Below are 19897 nucleotides of genomic sequence, written 5' to 3'. Positions count from 1 at the left end.
GTATGCGTACTCGTAGTGGTACGGCCCGTACACATGCCTGTTTTGTTCACTATCACTATGGATGTCCGCGCGTATGCGTACTCGTAGTGGTACGGCCCGTACACACGCCTGTACGCTCACTATCACTACGAGTACGCATACGCGAGGACACCCATAGTGATAGTGAGTGTACAGGCGTGTGTACGGGCCGTACCACTACGAGTACGCATACGCGAGGACACCCATAGTGATAGTGAACGTACAGGCGTGTGTACGGGCCGTACCACTACGAGTACGCATATGCGAGGACACCCATAGTGATAGTGAACGTACGCACACGTGTACGGGCCGTACCACTATGGGTGTTCTTGCGTATGCGTACTCATAGTGGTACGGCCCGTACACACGCCTGTACGGGCCGTTGCTATGCATTTGGGGTGCCCTAGGGCCCAGGAACCGTACCTGTGTGTGAAGCTCAAAATTACATAGGGGACACATGAGGGACAAGTATTAAGGCCTATATGCATGCTGGTTGTCATGGAGACCAAGTTGAAAGTTTGAATTTGTTCTGGAAGGTGCACAGCAGAAGTCAGTTGGAATGAATCTACTTTGTTGCAATGTGTTTGTGGGGTTGACATCATGCTGAAGAAAAAAACACAATAAGAACCCACTGACTGTGCTAGGTTTGAAGGGATTGGAGGAAACATAGGATGCAAATGTGAGTGACCAATCACTCTATACTCCGGTGCATGAAACAGGCCAGCAAGGCAGATATAAGGCAGCCAGGTCCCATGAGGGAGCACTTGCCTGCACATCTCTGGATTCCACGACCCAGCTGCTGCTACTGATTCCCTGGAACCATGTCAAGGTCTGTGGAGAGGTCACAGCCCTTCTCCCTGGAGGAGAACCTGGCTTTGCTGGATGTGATCCTCCCACAGTACACCATGCTGTATGGGCGTTCAGGGTATCAGGTGAGTGCAGAGTCCACTGGCACAGACTGTGTCCCTTTTTTGTGACTGTGACTTCTGGCATTGTGTCCAGGTGTCTCACACATGCTATGTACTGTAGGGGGTGTCCCAGGGGGGGGAATGCCTGATGTCTCCCAGCCAGAGCATGCAGTGGTGCATGTCTGCCATCCTCACTTGCATCGTGTTTACTGTGACAATCACTGCATGGTGTATGCCACATTCTGCCTGTCTTATCCTCCTTGGAATGTTGCCTCTACAGTCCTCATGTGATTATGTGGTCAGCCCAGTGTGACAGGTGACTGTACCCACAGATGTGTGTTAGTTCTGTGTACCTGTGCTAAGAGTGTCCACATGATGTGTTCGTACCCTGGACAAGGGTGTGTGTGTAAGTCCCCTGTCATGGTTGTGGGTGCATATGTGGAGTGTAGCACCCCAGCTGCATGAGGGATGGATATACCCTGGCCATGTGATGTGAGCAGGGAGCAGTGCTGTGTGTCTGACGTGCAGAGCCAGCCCCACACCTGTGAGCCCCCCCCAGTCTAGTGGCACATGTGCAGAGTGAGGTTTGTCGCTGCATTTGGCAATGGCAGGTGAATGTCCTGTGCCTGTGTGTGTCTGTGTACTCTGCTGCGGTAGCGTCAGTGGCCTGTGGCATGTGACTGCTTAGAGGTGCTGCACATTATCCTGGTGTAGCTTGTGATGCACAGTGTGAGCCTGGATCATTGATTGTGTAGTTGCCCTCATTCCACCTGTGTCCTTTCAATGGCACGTACTGCTTTTGCCCTTCCCCAGAGGATCATGTCCCTATGACAAAGGTGCAATGCGTTGGATGCATACTATGCCTTGTTGTAAACAGCAAATGTGTTCTAATATGTGTCTCTGTGACATGTGCCAGGTGTATTGATGTAGTGTCACTTGTTCATCCTCACAGGTAGGCGCCTCTGCCAAGGAGCAGATATGGCTGACCGCCGTCAGCGCCGTGAGGAGTGTGGATGGTCGGAAGCGGCGCCTGTCCCAGGTGAGGAAACGCTGGCAGGATATCCAGTGCTGGACGCGGAGGATCGCACGGGTCCTGCTGGGGGACTCACCTGAGAGCCATAAGAACCACGGGCGCCGCCGACTGACCCACATCCACAAGCGTGTGCTGCCGGTGGTCTTTCCAGACTTGGAGAGGCGCTTACAGGAGATGCAGCAGCAGGAAGGGGGTAGGTACATGTGTGCTTGTTGTGTTTCACCCGCATTTGTAAGTGCACAGTTGCATGGATACACTGCCAGGGTTTAAAGGTGCTGTGCAGATCCAGTTACCCACTGTATTGCTGTGCTCTCCTGCCTCCCTTCCCCTCCTTGCAATGTGTTCCCTGGTCTGTGTGTAGTCACTCCTTCACAAGGTTATCTAGGCTGGCACTTTCTCCACGTGAACTATGCCTGTAGCATCATGTGTGGGGGTGGTGTGTAACCGGTTTTGGGACCTTGCCTGTGCCCTGTCCAGTTCAGTACATGTGGGTTCCATGTCAGTTGGCACTGATGCTGAGTCCAGACATGGGAGTTAGTCTCACAAGTGTCATGCCTTACAGTGCGCATGTCCTATGTTGTGGCCTGTGACATGATGTGCATGAGTGTGCGATACGCATAGTGCAGGGATGGTGGCGTGTGTTGCAGTCATTCCCATTCAGGACCATGGAGCTGTGTTGCCACTACTGTCCCCTGGGGCATGTTTTCCGAGGTGTCATGTGTGTCATCACAAAACGTGGACACTCTCAGTGTCTACAGCATAGGTTGTGCTCTGTGCCATTGTGCCCTGGCACCATGTATATTGACGTGAAATGTAGTACAAGTGTCCACTGTACAGCCTGACCTGATTTTCCTTGTTCATAGTCACAGTGGCCAGTGCCTGTGTGTCTTGTTACAATCATCTGATGCTGGCCATTTGTATATGATTATTTGGACAGGCGCACCTCGGCTATTTGGCGTCCAATCTTGCATTTATGCATCCCCTGTGTATTTCACCCAGACTAAGAGGTGTACGTGCCACCTGTGTCTCAACAGATTGTCTCATGTAGGGGGTGGTTGGTGCGGGGCAAGCCTACATGTCAAAACCTGAAATCTCCTTGCTAGTTCTGGCCAGTGTGTGATGTTTGTCTGGACATACACTCAAGGTGCAGTGAGCCAGTCATGTTGGGCATGTTTTCAGTATTACCTATGCAGCATGTGCCTCAAGCTCATGGATTTGGTCCCTCCTCATCCCTATTGTCGGCAATGCTGTGTGGTGCAGATGCAGTGCTGGATTGTCCCCAGGGCCTGGCTCCTCTGTCAAACTCCATTTCATGTCATTTGCTATTGTGTCATGCTCTCCATGGATTTTCATTGGCATGGTGGGTCAACCAACTGTATGTTGCATGCCCTACATCTGTACCTTGTTTTGTAGATGTTACTGATCTTACTTTTCAGGCTATGCACTGTAACCTACGTAGATTGGACTCATGTGACATATGTATACAGGTGTGTGATTAATTGCTGTCTCTTCACCTTGCCCACAGCATCGTCGGGGGACACGGAGGGAGACATGAGCACAGACGGAGCGGAGGGACCGAGCACCAGTGCCAGCGTTGACATCGTGGCTGGCACATTGAGTGGTACAGAGGCGGAGGAGAGTGAGGCCGAGGACCTGTCCACTGGCACCACCGAATATGAAGCGGACGGGTCCGAGGATGATCTCTCCGAGTGGGCGGAGGCTGCACCACCAGCTGACAGCGGCAGAACATCGCACCCCGCCCCCTCCATTGCCATCAGCCGCCTCCCACTTGCTCGTGTCCCTTCCCAGCGTCCACGGTCACCACATGTCTCCTTCCTGCCAGGCACCGCACCCCCTGCCCCTGTCTCCACTGCTGCCGCCAATGCCGAGTCTGTGGACATCCAGCGGCAGTTGCAGGTTGGTCAGGCTGCAATCCTTAATGTCCTCCATGGCCACAGCCAAGTGCTGCACAACATGGAGGCATACTTGGAGGGCATTTTTTCATCGCAGGCTGACCAACGGCAGTTGCTGAGGTCCATAGACTCGACACTGACTGCAGCAGTGGGTCTCCTGCAGTGCTACGTCCCACCCCCTACCCCTGCCCCATCCACACTTCCCACTCCCATGCCTGTCCCACGTACACCCAGACGTACGCATGCACACACCACAACAGACACAGGCACCACACCAGCAGGGAAGGTCATACGCACACCTCCTGGCACGCACACACAGGGTGAAGTAGGCACACCCACTGGGTCGGGGGGCAAACGTAAGACACGCAGCCAGAGTGGGAGTCCGCATTCCACCCAATCCACTCCCTCCAAATCCCCTCCCCTCAGCTCTCCTGGCCACATATCACACAAAGACTCCTTCATGGCCGCTCTGTCGCTGAGCCTCACAGTGACACCACCCCGCAAGCGGTCAAGGGAGTCCCCGGTCAGGGTGGTTGATTCCTCCCCCCTGTCTACACCCTCCCCCAGTGGCGCTGCGACCCATCCCTCTGACCCACCCTCTCCTTGGGGCCTGTGGTTCCTTCGGGTGCAGGGGATTCCCTGGAGGACCTTGCTAAGGTGTGCAGCGAGATCCTGGCCTCCGCCTTTGGCCCTGCCCCACCCCCTGTGGTGGAGTCCTCCATCCCTGCACCCACGACGCCTACCCTTCGCCCTCCTGTCCCTGCGGTGCCTGGTTCTTCCCCCCCACATGATGCCCTCACCCCTGTGGAAGACGACGGAATCTAACTGTGCAGGCAAGCTAGGGGACACGCATCCCACTGTGCCCCCCATCCAGCTGTGACTTCTGGACTGCCCTATGGGCTTTGTAAATATTGAACTTCCTACAAACAAGACTTTTTTGGTTCATGCTGAATAAAGCAATAATTTTTTTTCCTCTTGGAACACTACTGCTTTGCTGGTATTGCTGTTGGTGGGGCTGCTACATGGTTTTGGGTGGTGTTCATGTGTTGGGTGTGTGGGAAATGTAGTAGTGTGCTGGTCATAGGGGGGACCCTGGTATCTGTGTGCCATCACACGGTGTTAGCTAGGTTTCTCTGTTCATGTAAACAGTTTCAGCATGGTGAAATTGTCCCAAGGTGTATTCCTTCCTCTGTGTACCCGGACATCTTCCCTGCAGGGTGTTCCCAATATTTAGCGCTATGCTGTGTGTACATTAGCTGGGTGTGTGACGGACTCCTTCAACTTTGCACATGCATGCTGAGCGATGTCTCCACCTGCATCATTCGTGGCATCCTTGGTAGTCATTGTACTTGTGTATGTGGACTATTGACATGACTTCATGTGGACATGTTTTATTTTCGGCGCTATGCATGCGTATACTCTCAGCCTCGCACACATGTGGTACATGTACTGCAAGGTCTTTGTGCACCTGACTGACAATTGTGGCAATTGGATCTGTGGGTACTCCACCCTTATTTTTTTCCATGGGCAATGCTGGGAGGACTCTGCACCCACCCCTCCTGTGTCTGGGCACTGCTGGGAGTGATAGGCACCCACCCCTCCTGCGTCTGGGCACTGCTGGGAGTGATAGGCACCCACCCCTCCTGCGTCTGGGCACTGCTGGGGGGACTCTGCACCCACCCCTCCTGTGTCTGGGCACTGCTGGGAGTGATCGGCACCCACCCCTCCTGCGTCTGCGCACTGCTGGGGGGACTCTGCACCCACCCCTCCTGTGTCTGGGCACTGCTGGGAGGACTCTACACCCACCCCTCCTGTGTCTGGGCACTGCTGGGAGTGATAGGCACCCACCCCTCCTGCGTCTGGGCACTGCTGGGGGGACTCTGCACCCACCCCTCCTGTGTCTGGGCACTGCTGGGAGGACTCTGCACCCACCCCTCCTGTGTCTGGGCACTGCTGGGAGTGATAGGCACCCACCCCTCCTGCGTCTGGGCACTGCTGGGGGGACTCTGCACCCACCCCTCCTGTGTCTGGGCACTGCTGGGAGGACTCTGCACACACCCCTCCTCTGTCTGGGCACTGCTGGGAGTGATAGGCACACACCCCTCCTATTTAACAATATGTACGCTTAGAACATACACATGTGTGGGTTCGCTCCATGGGGGTACGGTTCGTACTTACACTGTTGGGGTGGGAGTACGCTCCATACGTACGCGGGTGGGGTACGGGTCGTACTTACACTGTTGGGGTGGTGGTACGGTACGTACATACACTGTTGGGGTTGGGGTATGCTCCATGCATACGCGGGTGGGGGTACGGGTCGTACTTACACTGTTGGCATGGGGGTACGCTCCATACGTCCGCGGGTGAGGGTATGGGTCGTACTTACACTGTTGGGATTGGGGTACGCTCCATGCATACGAGGTGGGGGTACGGGTCGTACTTACACTGTTGGGGTGGGGGGTACGCTCCATGCATACGCGGGTGGGGGTATGGGTCATACTTATACTGTTGGGGTTGGGGTACACTCCATGCATACGCGGGTGGGGGTACGGGTCGTATGTACACTGTTGGCATGGGGGGTACGCTCCATACGTCCGCGGGTGAGGTTACGGGTCGTACTTACACTGTTGGGGTGGGGGTACGCTCCATGCATACGCGGGTGAGGGTACGGGTCGTACTTACACTGTTGGGGTGGGGGGTACGCTCCATGCATACGCGGGTGGGGGTACGGTCCGTACATATCCGTACCCACCCTGTGGAATGCTTGTGCGGGCCGTACCCAGGCCTTTGCCATGTGGGTACGAGCCGTCCCGCCATTGTTGGGGTGACGTAGGTGTGGGCGTGGTACGACTCGTACCCACGCTCTGAAGGCGTGGGTACGGGACGTACCTGTATTGTTGTGTTGCTGGTTCGCGTCGTCAAGCACTTCCGTTGTGGCCGTCGCTGGCTTTGCTGGACACGCCCCCACCCCCTCGTAGTGACCAGGGCCTGAGGGTCAGGTATGTCCAGGGCATGTGTGCTTTGTGACTTTGGTGGGGGTTTTGTGGCCTGCCCCTGGTCCTGCCACCCCCCCTTTCCCCCCTCCCTTTGTTGTTCTGACCTTCTGCGGCATCTGCGTCCGAACCTGTAGAGGAGGTCGACTGCTATGAGGGCCGGGATGACACGTAGGTTCGGGTCCATGTCTGTCCGTCGTGTACAGGTACTCCTTGTTCGCGTCGTACTGATTTCCCGGCAGTTTTTGGCAGCCGGAAAATATTGTCCGTGCGGGATGACGTCGGTGCGAATCGTAATTCCTGGTTCGTGAATGGCAGGCTGCGTGCGTCCCGACGTCACGTCGGCGCTTTCTCGGATCGCATTTGTATGTTTATTTTCGTCGGTCGGGGTTTTGTACGATTCGTACGGAAATGGTGTTTCCGTGCGAATCGTAATTCCATGGTTGTATATTTTGACGACCGGGTACGCGTCGGACGGAGAATATGCTCCGTCCGACGGTTCGTACCCGGTTTTTACAGGATCGTGATCGGCACCGAAATATATATGGGATACATTGTTGAAATCTTGGATCTTCTGCGTACAATCCTGTTGTCCGATATTCTGATGCGGGAGTCTGTACTGGTCGTTCGTCATATCGTCCACCTTTTCCAGTGGGAAAGAGCTGTGGAAAACAACGAGCTTCCAAACTTTTTTCCCAAACACTCATGGGAGTCGTCTTCGCTTTCTTCATTTGGAATAATTCAATAGTATTCCCCATCACTTCTTTGGAATGTAAAGGATGTACACTATAATGTTAATACATTTCTTCACTTTTGCACATGTCCACTTTTTCAATTTGACCACTTGACATTTCACTATCATCTCCTAAAACTATTTCTTCTTCTTCCACATACACATTTTTGTAGTAATCATTGTTTTTTATAAGATACAATGTTGCCTTTTGCACTTTGTTGACATCTACTAATTTTTGACAGATTTTCTTACTCTTTGTAGTAACACCATTAACTAGAATAACTACCGGTTCAGTTTCCTCTTTCTCTACACCAATAGTTTCAATATTTTTCTTTAAATCTAGAGGTAAATATTCAACTCTTCCTTTTAATCCTCTCTGTAAATTTGTGGGAGGCAACTTACCTGTTTTAGGCTCTGTAGAAGAGTAGGATCTGCTTCTTATGGTTACCCCCACTTTTTGCTGCTGTACCTGTTTTTTGACTTTGGTCTGGCTGGGGATCTTCTATTCAGGACCCCAGCCTAGCTGCTTCCTCTCTAAATTGATTCCATGTACCCTAGGTACATAACAGATTGGATTCTGGGGTGCCCTTATATGTCCCTAGTATAAGGTATACTATGTACCCAGGGCATAGGTACCCCAGGGGCCTACCAGGGGCTGAAGCATGTATTATGCCACCCCTGGGAAGCCCTCCAAAATGACACCACAGGTCTGCTACTGCAGCCTGGGTAAGGTGGTGCATGCACCCCTTACAGAGATATAGGTTCACTATATTTCACCTATCAATGCACATAGAAACCTATCAGTCGCCATTATGGCAGACCTTATCAATCCTGAAGGCAGGGTGCTTGGTATTGTGTGAGAGGTTGCCAATGCATGAGCAGAGCCCCTCTGCAGTCTTTGGAATCTCTTCTCTGGGGTTGTCTGTGATGCAGCCTGACCATATACTCTTGAGTGCATTATAACCCAACGGTAAATGCTAACTTTGGACTGGCTGCACAGAAACATGTTGTGTTTGATGTCAAACACCTTGAAATCATACCCCCACACCAGTAACTGGTGTGGGAGTATGATCCCACCTTTCTAGAGGGAGAGACATGACAGCACCGGTATACCCGGTACCAACTTAAAAGAGCACTGACATCACAAAATGGATGCTGCAGGCACAGACACAAGTCTGGCCTCCTGCTGCTGACCAAAACTCTGGCAGGGTAGGTCTGGAAAATAGGTTTCCTGTCACAGGAAGGTGTCACCACCTCCCAGACAGGCTTTAGTGCATTGGGGCTGGGAGGGTGCACTCTGAGAGTGCTTTGAAGTCCTGCACTGGGGGCACATTTGATGTCCCTGTGCATAGTCCAGCTCAAGCCGGTTCAGGGGCTACCAGCCACTGCTCTGGCGCGAAACTGGACAAAGGAAATGAGTGTAGCCAACCCTCTTTCCAAACCTGTCATAGGTGGGTCCCCTGAGTTAGTCCAATCCCTTCCTTGGGTGTAAAGTTGGAACCCCTGGCAACAGGACTTTAGATATCCCTGGATGAAACTCTGCAACTGAATCCTGGAACTTCGATGCTCTACTCAAGACTAGAGGACTGAAGAAATCTCCCTTGGGGTCAAGGAGTGACTCCCCTGCTTGGCAGGTACCAACAAAGCAATTGCCAGTCTGCATCTCTGAAGCTCCTGATGGACTCTGAAGTATCTGCAGCCCAGGAAGAGGATTTCCAGACTTCTCAGAGGCTGACCCGAGTCCCCAGGAAAGTTGAGACCCGCAGCACTCGTGAGTGACGTGGAACCGGAACTCCTGGACACCATGCACATTTGCAAGTGCATTAACTTCTCGATGTCTCTTGAAGTTGTGCTTTGGGTTACTTGTAGCCCAAGCCCCAAGCACCTTTTGCACCAAAGATTGTGGGCCTACATTCCATGAGTGTTCCGTGAGCCTGCTTCTTCCATTTCCACTTGAGGCTCCTTTGCAATCCCTGGTCCTTCGACTGGTGGGTCCCTGTGAAGGCAACTCTGATTGTCCTTGGGCTTCCCTGGTTACTCCAGAAGTGCCCTGACTCCCCGCCATGTGGTGAGTCCCTCAGACCTTGCTGGTCTGCACCGAAGCATCTTTCTCCTTTCTGCTTGGGTTGCTGTTGCCAAGGCTTGTTGTGTTCAATCCGGGCACCAATGCTGCAGCACTCAACATCCTTTATGGGACAGCTCGAATCCAGCTCCTGGTTGTCCTCAAGGCCTCCCGGTCCTCGTGGCTGAAGAGTCAAGCTTCACCTTCTTCACCTGAAACACCCGACATCGGCGGGCATTCGTCTATCGTTACATGGTCACTGGCAAGTTACCCAGACTCTGTCCCCTCTGCTTTCAGGTTCTTCACATCTTCTATCCAGGCTTGGATCCCTTTGGACACTTCGCATCTTCCCGGCAGCAGCACTTCTTCGCCAGCTGCCATTGAAAACGACGACGCGACCCAACACCATTTGATACCTATGCACCCGGCTTCCCTGGGTAAGGTAAATCGAGTACTCCGGTGCTCCCGTGGGTGTTGTCCCTAGAACTGTCTAACTCCAAAAGGGTTTGGTCCTAGTCCATCTCTAAGTGTCTTTAATCTTTAAAAATCTAACCGGCACTTTCCCCATAGAAGCTAACGGGAGCTTGCGGCTGTGTTCTCACACTGCACACGGCCCGTGGGTCCCCTGTGTCATTACCTTGGGTGGTTCCTTGGGGTCCCAGCGATTCTACAGGCTCTAGGCCTTGTGTCTAGTTAAGTCGTGGTTCTTATACCACTATTTTAGTCTATTGTTTGGCTTGCCCCTAGGGCCTAACGTGTATTTGTGCTATTTTACTGTAATATTTGAAGTATAACTTATGTGTTTTTACCTCTAGCCTCATAACGAGACGAGCAGGGTGTGTTTAGTAATAAATACATATATTTTATATATATACCTGTTGTGGTGTCTTTCCTTTAGCCATTCAAGAGATTATAGACTGGTAAAACAAGCTGCTTTACATTCCTCCAAGACTTAGCCTGAAGGCTGCTCTCCAGAACTACCACTAGGATAGCTTTCAATAAGTGTTGTCTTTAACCTATCATCAATAAGGGGTTGTTTGGACTGGCACAGGGTGCCCACTATAACTAGTGGACAGCATATACCAGGCCAACTTCTCACAGGCTCCATACGAACAATAGCCTGAAACGGGTGCACAGATTGAATCAGAATAGACTCATACGTGTTTAAATCTACCAATTCTGGAGGAATAGCTACCAACTCTAGATTATTATGGACAGCTCTAGCTGGCATTTTGTTGTCCTCTAATTTGTTATAACAATATTTACAAATATGTTGATCAGTATCCAAATCAAAGCAATCCTCTACCAACAAATAAGTTGCAAATTCCTTGCACTTATCATTATTTTCTCTTTCACTTTTTAAATACAGATCAACATTTCTAGTCTGATTTTTATAGTGAGTTTGTCGACAACAAATACACGCATATTTTGGCTTTCACACGAAATTTCCTTAAACTTAGTAATTTCTTCTTCAAACTTCTCAGTACTACTATGTTCCACGTCTTCTTCAACACCTACTTCTATCAATGTCTCACTTTGTCTACACTCTTCTTCAGGACCAAAGTAACGAAACTCTATTGCATCACTAACTTTTTTTACATCTGATACTCACCCATGCAAAAGAGCACTGTTTAAGTCATTTAAAAATATTGCTGGACTTTTTGCGTAATACAATCTTCTGACTAACTTCCGCATTTGAGAGTGATGTACTGCTAACATTCTAAAATGATGAAAAACACTTTGTCACACTTTTCAAGAAAGACAAGCCAGAGAATGACCTTGTAAACCAGCATTTTTTCTCACTTTGCAAGGATCTAGTCCTTGCAACATCTTAATCTTTTGTTTAACACTTCTTTTGCTATACTCTCGTAAGAAATTGCATAAAATATCAATAGACTCCTGTCGTATACTACAAATACTACTACAATCCCAAGTATACACTGGGGCTTTACTACGTCTCCCTAGAACTTCATCAACTATCATTTCTTCTACACTTCTAGGAACCATCTTTTCTTTTTTAATTTAATTGGACAACCGTTCTTCACTTCATAAGCACGACCACTGATTTCAACTGTGTACACTAATGTATTGGTTTGAATATAGCTCTCTCAATTAAAAAAAGGCTCTGAACTTGAAGTGTGCTTCCATTCCCCCCAAAAAAGATCACAAAAGTTAGTCCTGTTAAGTACTCTCTTCTTTTTACTTTTGGACTTCATAAAATTTATTGGCTCATCTAATGATCGAATCCTGTTTAAAATTAAAATGAATAATTTCCTTTTAATAGAAAAGCCTTTTCAACAATAGTTTCAATCTGTTTCTTCTTTTCATAAAATACTGATCTTTTTTATATTTCTTGGCATCTTTTAAGAAATTAAGTACTACTCTATTGTGAAACATTGTTGTCCTTATTTTATTAAATTGATTGTTTCTCCTTTTACCATAGATTGTTTTTTGAAAATGTGATTTCCCATTAATTTCTCCTTTTTTCTTTTCATTCTTCTTTGTTGTTGAGGTATTGTTTGTACTTTCTACATTGTGCAAACTGTTTCTTGTCTAATAAATTCTTTTGTTCTCTTACCGCAAGACATTTTCTTTTTTCCCACATGTTGTACTTCTAATTCTTGCTGTTGTCTTTTCTTCAAGTAATAGTCTTTCTTTTGTTATTTCCTCTTTACAATTTTCTTAGTCATAAGTCTTTTTTAATGATGCTGAAGAATATCTGTTAAAAAAGTAATATTATTAATATAAATCTATGAAATATACCAATCTATTACTAAACAAACACTTTCTACATAATAACCATTTACACACTTTGTTTTGATATCACAATACATTTACTGCAGTACACAGTTACTAACTGGATAATTGTAGTAGTGAATGACAAGGGTTAAGCTATTTAGAGGAGTGCATGGGCAGTGCATAGAGAATTTTAATAGTGCATGTATTGATACCTGGGTCATTGCATATGTACATGGGTAGTGACTGGTTGATTAAAAACCAGTAAGGAGACTGCATGGAGAATGTATAAGTGTTTGTGTTTTGGTGGAGTGATTGGATTAGTACATAATATTGGCTGGGTGATTGGAGGAGTCCATGGGTAGTGACAGGGTGATTGTTGGATTGCATGAGTACTACCTGGATAATTGAAGGAGTGAATCAGTAGTGTATAGGTGGTTAGAAAACTGCATGCATAGTGCACATGTGATTGTAGCACTGCATGTGTTACTCCCTGGGTCATTGCATGAGTACATGGATAATGACAAAATGCCTAGAGTGCTGCAAGGAGACTGCATGCTGAATTTATAAGTGCTTGAGTTGTGGCAGAGTGATTGGATAAGGACACGGGACTGGCTGGGTAAATCGAGGAGTGCATGGGTAGTAACATGGAGATTACTAAATTGTATAGGTAGCACTAAAAGGATTGTAGAAGTGTATGAGTTAGTGCCTCAGTAATTGCATGAGTACATCAGTACTGACTGGATGATTGGAATACTGCAAGGAGAATGCATCGTGAAATTCTAAGGGATTGAGTTTTGGCGGAGTGATTGGATTAGTACATGGTAGTGGCTGGGGATTGGACGAGTGCACTGGAGTGACAGTGTGATTGTTGGACTGCAGGTGTACTCTCTGGGTAATAGGAGGAGTGAATCAATAGTTGGTTACAGGACTGCATGGATAGTGCACATGTGATTGTAGCACTGCATGTGTTAGTCCCTCGGTCATTGCATGACTACATGGATAACAACAGAATACCTAGAGTGCTGAAAGGAGAGTGCATGGTGAATTTATATGTGCTTGGGTTGTGGCATAGTGATTGGATAAGGACATGGGAGTGGCTGGATAATTGGAGGAGTGCATAGGTTGTATCAGGAGGATTAGTAAACTGTATAGGTAGCACTCAAAGGATTGTAGAAGTGCATGTGTTAGTCCCTGTGTCATTGCATGAGTACATGGATAGTGACAGGATACTTAGAGTGCTGCAAGGAGAATGCATAGTGAATTTATAAGTTCTTGTATTTGGCGGAGTGATTGGATTAGTACATGGTACTGGCTGGGTGATTGGAGGAGTGCACGGGGAGTGACAGTGTGATTGCTGGAATGCATGGGTACTACTTGGGTAATTGGAGGAGTGAATTAGTAGTGTGTAGGTGGTTATAGGACTATATTGATAGTGCACATATGGTTGTAGCACTGCATGTGTTAGTCCCTGTGTCATTGCATGAGTACATGGATAACAACAGAATACCTAGAGTGCTGCAAGGAGAATGCATGGTGAATTTATAAGTGCTTGGGTTGTGGCAGATTGATTGGATAAGGACATGGGACTGGCTGGGTGATTGGAGGAGTGAACAGGGGTGACAATTTGATTGCTGGACTGCATGGGTACTACCTGGATAATTGGAGGAGTGAATCAGTAGTGCATAGGTGGTTACAGGACTACATGGATACTGCACATGTGATTGTAGCACTGCATGTGTTAGTTACTCGGTCATTGCATGAGTACATGGATAACAACAGAATACCTATAGTGCTGCAAGGAGAGTGCATGGTGAATTTATAAGTGCTTGGTTTGTGGCAGAGTGATTGGATAAGGACATGGGACTGGCTGGGTAATTGGAGGAGTGCATAGGTAGAAACATGGAGATTACTAAACTGTATAGATAGCACTCAAAGGATTGTAAATGGGTACTGACTGGATGATTAGAATACTGCAAGGAGAGTGCATGGTGCAATTCTAAGTGATTGGGTTTTGGCGGAGTGATTGGATTAGTACATGGTAGTGGCTGGGGGATTGTAGGAGTGCACAGGTGGGACAGTGTGATTGCAGGACTGCATGTGTACTCTCTGGGTAATAGGAGTGAATCAATAGTTGGTTACAAGACTGCATGGATAGTGCACATGTAGCACTGCTTGTGTTAGTCCCTGGGTCATTGCATGAGTACATGGATAATGAAAAAATACCTAGAGTGCTGCAAGAAGAGTGCATGGTAAATTTATAAGTGATTGGTTTGTGGCAAACTGATTGGGTAAGGACATGGGACTTGCTGGGTAATTGGAGGACTGCATAGATTAATAACATGGAGATTACTAAACTGTATAGATTTCACTCAAAGGATTGTAAATGGGTACTGACTGGATGATTGGAGTAGTGCAAGGAGATTGCATGGTGAATTTCTAAGTCACTGGGTCATCGCATGAGTACATGGATAGCAACAGAAGACCTAGAGTGCTGCAAGGAGACTGCATGGTGAATTTATAAGTGCTTGGGTTGTGGCAGAGTGATTGGAGTAGTACATGGTACTGGCTGGGTGATTAGAGGAGTACATAGGTAGTAACATGGAGATTACTAAACTGTATAGATAGCACTCAAAGGATTGTAATTGGGTACTGACTGGATGATTGAAGTACTGCAAGGTGCATTTCTAAGTGCTTGGGTTTTAGCAAAGTGATTGGAATAGTACATGGTACTGACTCGGTGATTGGAAGAGTACACAGGGAGTGACAGTGTGATTGCTGGACTGCATGGGTACTACCTGGATAATTGGAGGAGTGAATCAGTAGTATATAGGTGGTTACAGGACTATATTGATAGTGCACATTAGGCCTGGGCGAAGCACTACGCTACGCTCGCGTAGTTTGCGAAGTTCGCGCTACTTCGTGCTACGCGAACTGCACGTAGCACAGTGCGAACACGCGTAGCGTAGTGTTGCGTAGTGCTGCGGTCATTTTTTGCTTGCTCGCGGTCCTCAACGTCAAGTTGGCGACCGCGAGCAAGTAAAATGACATCCTGGCGAGACTTTTTCCTTGTTCGCGATCGCGAGCATGGAAAATAAACCTCCCGGCGAGATTCCCAACGCGAGAAGGTCAGGTTTCTCATTGCGAGGGGTCGCGTATGCTCGCGACCGCTCGCGATGAGAAACTACCAGTTCGCGTTGAGAAAGCTGCAGCTCGAGGAAAAATCTACTCGAGCAGCAGAAAACTACAGCTCGCACTGTGCAAGATGCCATTTTCAATGATTGCACAGTGCCGGTTGCTTGTCCGCACTGTGCAATCATTGAAAACAACATCTTGCACAGTGCGAACATGTTACTTCGCAGTTCGCGAAGTGCTACGCGTAGCTCGCGTAGTGCGAACTTCACTTTGCGTAGCTTCGCGAAGTGCTACTTCGCGAACTACGCCCACCCTTAGTGCACATATGATTATACCACTGCATGTGTTACTCCCTGGGTCATTGCATGAGTGAATCAGTAGTGTGTAGGTGGTTACAAGACTGCAAGGAGTGTGCACATGTGATTGTAGCAGTACATGTGTTACTCCCTGGGTCATTGCATGAGTACATGGATAGCAACAGAATAGCTAGAGTGCTGCAAGGAGAGTGCATGCTGAATTTAAAACTGCTTGGGTTGTGGCAGAGTGATTGGAGTAGTACCGGCTGGGTGATTAGAGGAGTGCATGGGGGGTGACAATTTGATTGCTGGACTGCATGGGTACTACTTGGATAATTGGAGGAGTGAATCAGTAGTGTATAGGTGGTTACAGGACTACATGGATACTGCACATGTGATTGTAGCACTGCATGTGTTAGTCCCTCAGTCTTTGCATGAGTACATGGATAACGACAGAATACCTAGAGTGCTGCAAGGAGAGTGCATGGTGAATTTATAAGTGCTTGGTTTGTGGCAGAGTGATTGGATAAGGACATGGGACTAGCTGGGTAATTGGAGGAGTGCATAGATAGTAACATGGAGATTACTAAACTCTATAGATAGCACTCAATGGATTGTAAATTACTGGATGATTGGAGTACTGCAAGGAGAGTGCATGGTGAATGTCTAAGTGCTTGGGTTTCAGCGAAGTGATTGGAATAGTACATGGTACTGACTCAGTGATTGGAAGACTACACGGGGAGTGACAGTGTGATTGCTGGACTGCATGGATACTACCTGGATAATTGGAGGAGTGAATCAGTAGTGTATTGGTGGTTACAGGTCTACATGGATACTGCACATGTGGTTGTAGCACTGCATGTGTTAGTCCCTCAGTCTTTGCATGAGTGCATGATGAATTTATAAGTGCCTCTATTTTGGCACAGTGATTAGATAAGGATTTGGCAGACTGAATAAAAGAGTCCACAGGGAGTGACAGGGGTATTGCTGGACTGCACATGTAGTGTCCTGGAGATTATTTCACTGCATCAGTTAGTGCACGAGTCATTGCATGAATGCATGGGTAGTGGTTGGATACTAATTGGGTGTTTGCACAATATAGAATCAGTAAATCATTTTCCGTGTACTTATAAAATCACATATTCACTACCCTTGCACTCCTGTAATCAGTCAGTCATCTCTTAATAATTCAGTAAATATACATACAACTATATAAATACAATCTGAACACATACATGAATCATTACATTCTATCTAGTTAAGTAGAAAAGTACAACATACCAGAAAGAGTCAAATGTGGTGGTTTATTTTTGAGCTACATCTTGACTATTAAATCTAGAAATGCGCGACATCATCAAACTATACCTCTCAAAAGACTTAAGAAAGAAGACTAATTTACAACACATTTTATGAGCATCTCTAAAACCACACTTTTATTACACATCTTCACCACTGTATCTAAAATAATGTGGCATCATTCAACTATACCTCTGGTCAGACTGACAAGCAGCTCCCCGTGTGGAAAACCAATATGCTTTGCAAATTGGAAGCGAGAGCAGAAAACCTGCTCTTGCTTCCAAAATCCAAAGCAGAGATTGATATGACAGGGTGAGAGCCATGCTCCCGCCCTGTCATAGCAAACACCAGTGTCCCGGGGTGGGCCCCCTGGGATACTGCAGGAGCCGGCCCTGGGGGGTGGTGGTCCCCAGGGCCATCAAGGGCTCCAGGAGGGGGGCCGCGCAGCACCCTTCCCTTTATTTACACAGCGCCGGGGAGGTGGTGGTCCCCGGGGCTTGAGGGTCCATAACGGACCCTGACATTTACATTTTAGAGCCCCGGGGGGTGGCTGTCCCCGTAGCTGCAGGGGGGGGCTGTGTGCCCCGTGAATATTTTAGAAAAGCCCCGGGGATGGCGGTCCCCCGCAATAAAAAATAAAAATTTAGACAATGCCCCGGGACATGGCCCACCTGGGGGCTTAAAGAAAACAAAGTGCGGGAGCCCCCGCTTTGTTTTTTTTAATAATTTTGGCGGGATTCGCGACCCCAACATAATTTCCGCTGAAATTATATTTTAAAAAAATGCTTTTTGTGGCCGTGGGAGTCCTTGTGGGACCCCCTGAGCAGGCCTTGGGGGGTCAGGGTGTTTCTACCCTGCCCTCTTTTCTTGTTTTTCACCTTTGTTTTTACTGTTTTCTTGTGACTGGGTTCTACTGAGTCACAAGATGGCTGCCAACACTTCCTGGTTTGGAGTGTTGGCAGCCAATCACAGTGAAGCTCATGGGCAGGAGGGTTCACAAATCCACCGCGTCCCTATATATTGAAACTTTAATTCTTTTGAATTTCTGAGCTACTACTGAACAGATTTACTCCCTTTAAAAAAGGACGCTTTCTGAACCAAGCACTACCTTTTTGCTATAGTCGTGTCTAAAGTTTCCTATGGGAAATTGATTTTCCCACCTCTATGTTTTTAATTTCTCAGGAACCACTGAACGGATTTACACCATTTAGCAAAAAAGGACTCTTTCTGAACCAAGGGCTACCTTTTTGCCAAATTTGGTATAATTCCGTTCAGCAGTTCGGGCTGTAGCCGTGTCTAAAGTTTCCTATGGAAAATAACATGGGGAAAACACGTTTTGGGACCCCCCCTTTTTTTTCGGGCCCCACTTCACAAATCACCCCGAAACTTTCAAAGTCCACATTCACCTAAAGTGCGGGGCGCACTCACAATCAGCGCGTTCAACATGCAGGGGAGAACCAAGGTGCCACCAGCATCAGCAGAGCCTGATGCGTTTCAGGAATCCTCCCTTTTTCAAAGGCTTTCTGCTCCAAAATGAATGCCAGCAAACAGATACGAGTCTTATTTCCCTTTTTATTCAAATCGATGGCTCTCAGGTGAGTAGCATATTAGCAATGAATTATGGGACTGGTAGTCCGTACCAAATAATACCCCAGTAGGCTGATGGCAGACATACGGAAAATAAAGTTCACAATCACAGGTGCACCCATCTGTTACTCCCCCTTTCCAAATCATGCCAGAATGTTCCACAGCACTGATCAAAAACCAGCAGCGGAACCGCCAAAGTCCACGGCGGTGCGTCCCCCGGCCGGGTCGGCCGTATTTATCAAAGTCCACATTCACCCAAAGTGCGGGGCGCACTCACAATCAGCGTGTTCAACATGCAGGGGAGAACAGAGGTGCCACCAGCATCAGCAGAGCCTGACGCGTTTCAGGATTCCTCCCTTTTTCAAAGGCTTTTTGCTCCAAAATGAATGCCAGCAAACAGATACCAGTCTTATTTCCCTTTTTATTCAAATCGATGACTCTCAGGTGAGTAGCATATTAGCAATGAATTATGGGACTGGTAGTCCGTACCAAATAATACCCCAGTGGGCTGATGGCAGACATCCAGAAAATAAAGTTCACAATCACAGGTGCACCCTTCTGTTACTCCCCCTTTCCAAATGACGCCAGAATGTTCCACAGCACTGATCAAAAACCAGCAGCGGAACCGCCAATGTCCACGGCGGTGCGTCCCCCGGCCGGGTCGGCCGTATTTATCAAAGTCCACATTCACCCAAAGTGCGGGGCGCACTCACAATCAGCACATTCAACATGCAGGGGAGAACCTGCATGTTCATAATTCATTGCTAATATGCTACTCACCTGAGAGTCATCGATTTGAATAAAAAGGGAAATAAGACTGGTATCTGTTTGGTGGCACCTTGGTTCTCCCCTGCATGTTGAACACGCTGATTGTGAGTGCGCCCCGCACTTTGGGTGAATGTGGACTTTGATAAATAAGGCCGACCCGGCCGGGGGACGCACCGCCGTGGACTTTGGCGGTTCCGCTGCTGGTTTTTGATCAGTGCTGTGGAACATTCTGGCATCTTTTGGAAAGGTGAGGAAATTCGATTTTCAATCACGATCGCATTGAGCCGCCATTTTGTGCTCCGCCGCCATTTTGTGTTGCCCTCACTCAGGCAGCACGACGAACGAAGTCTTTTCTGCTTTTCCTGCAATATTGTGTCAAAATAGCCTTGTGCCTCTGCTTGCAAATTTGGTGTTAGAAG

This window comes from Triturus cristatus, chromosome 6 (assembly GCF_964204655.1).
Source record: "Triturus cristatus chromosome 6, aTriCri1.1, whole genome shotgun sequence".
Taxonomy (NCBI): Eukaryota; Metazoa; Chordata; class Amphibia; order Caudata; family Salamandridae; genus Triturus; species Triturus cristatus.
Note: the sequence above shows the minus strand (reverse complement) of the source record.